The sequence below is a fragment of the Phoenix dactylifera genome, chromosome 1, assembly GCF_009389715.1.
Source record: "Phoenix dactylifera cultivar Barhee BC4 chromosome 1, palm_55x_up_171113_PBpolish2nd_filt_p, whole genome shotgun sequence".
Taxonomy (NCBI): Eukaryota; Viridiplantae; Streptophyta; class Magnoliopsida; order Arecales; family Arecaceae; genus Phoenix; species Phoenix dactylifera.
Genome location: NC_052392.1, coordinates 23915662 through 23917507, shown reverse-complemented (window position 1 = coordinate 23917507; position 1846 = coordinate 23915662).

Genomic DNA, 1846 nt, shown 5'->3' with positions numbered 1-1846 from the left:
CTGCATATCATTTTCATTCAGATGCATGCATCTCAACGTTAACCTGTGTGATCATTGAATGAATTGAATGGGCTGGATGTTTTACCCCTGGAAGTTCAGGTCATCAAAGTAGTGAATTCTGAAATTGAAATGGAAGAGTGCGGCCTCCAACCTTCCGCCGCCTGCTTTTATTCATTGAGGATAAGAATCTAATGCAACAGTCTTACGGCACTTCAGTCCTCATGGACAAAAAATTGCATTTCTAAAGTAATTTTGAATGAATAAATAATAACATGAAGTCCCTCTAGAAAATCAAATACAACAGTCATGCGGTAAGAAGATGAAATGTTATTTTAGTTTAGGCGACTTTTCAAGTATTTCTATGACAAGTATTGGTGAGTTACTCTAAGCCGTATGTTTGGCATTGCTGCCAGTTTTTAATTTTTGGTTTTCTTTTCCTGAAAACATAGAAACTGAACTCATTTGGTTATTTGTTTTACTTCTAGATTTTTTTTTCTGAAAACACTTTCTAAATTTTGTGAAAAAAAGAATAAAAGAAAAGACACTTTCAGTTTTTTTTTTTTTTTTTTGGTGAAATAAAAACTGCCTCGCCCTTGTTGACACTGCCACTACATATCATCACCTTTTGGCCATTGCTGCTGCCCGCGGGCTGCCGATGTAGGCAGTCTGTACCCTGCTAATCTTCAAATATACTTATCTAATCTTACTTAATTTGCATTCTGCTGCTCCCTGTCTGTAATTTATTCTAGAGCATGTGTGCCTGAATCCAACTACGTGTGTTTCCTACAGATCTACTGTCAAAGGCTATATTACAATTTAGGCATCTTCCACTTAAACAATTCTTTAGCAGTATCGAAACCTCGACCCATGTATGTTCCCATCCTGACATTTAATCATGGCCATTCGATCAATGTCCTGCATCCCAATGTGCTCGATCTGCACCGCCGAAGTGATTGCTAGTGCAATAGAATTCTTGAATGAGGCTAATACAATAGCCTTAACCATAACTTAGTTGTCAATTGCATGTCCATGCCATCAGCATGATTATATGAGCTTACAAATTCCAAATTCCAGCCATTCCATCTCAATCTGATGTCTAAGATTTCGACCATCCGCCGCTTTAATAATTGCTTCTTAATGAGTTGCAAGCTCACCATCTTCTAGCTGCAACCCTTTCTTAGGATCCCAAAGCCTAATGTATCATAAAACTTGGATCCTAAATTAACATTCATCCATTCTCGAAATGCTTCCTTATCCGTCATGTGCAGTGCACATGCACTCTCCAGGTGGAACAAAGAAAAGGAGATTAATTAATGGCACAATTCTTGGAGCTTTACACTGCTGAACAAGTGTATGAGATGCCCATCACAGAGAGCTCCATGTGCTTTTGCTCATGGCCCTATGCATAGGCTTCATTGGGTTTTGTTTTTGTAATCTTAAACAAAGGATTAGATTAATGCTGGCTCTGCCCTCGTTGGACAACGCTGCATTGGCTCTCTACAAGACCTCGTTGGAGGCATCATGGGCAATATTCCACTCCAATGGATAGGGTGTCACACTTAAGCATGCTTAAGTGCCTAACTTTTACCTAACCCCTAAAAGATACCTTTCAGAAACCCCATGACCTTGAACTGCGACTTCTGGACCACCTTAGAGCATTGACCGCTGAGGGGAGGAGGGAAAAAGAAAGTAGGAGGAAAGGAGAATATAGCAATTGGGAAGTTATGGATTGAAGGCGATTGCTCTGCCATGATGGAAACAATTCGACCGGCATAATAGATAAGACATAAAGTATAATGAAGCTTTTGTTGCAGCTAATATGCCATGAAATTATTCATAATTTTAT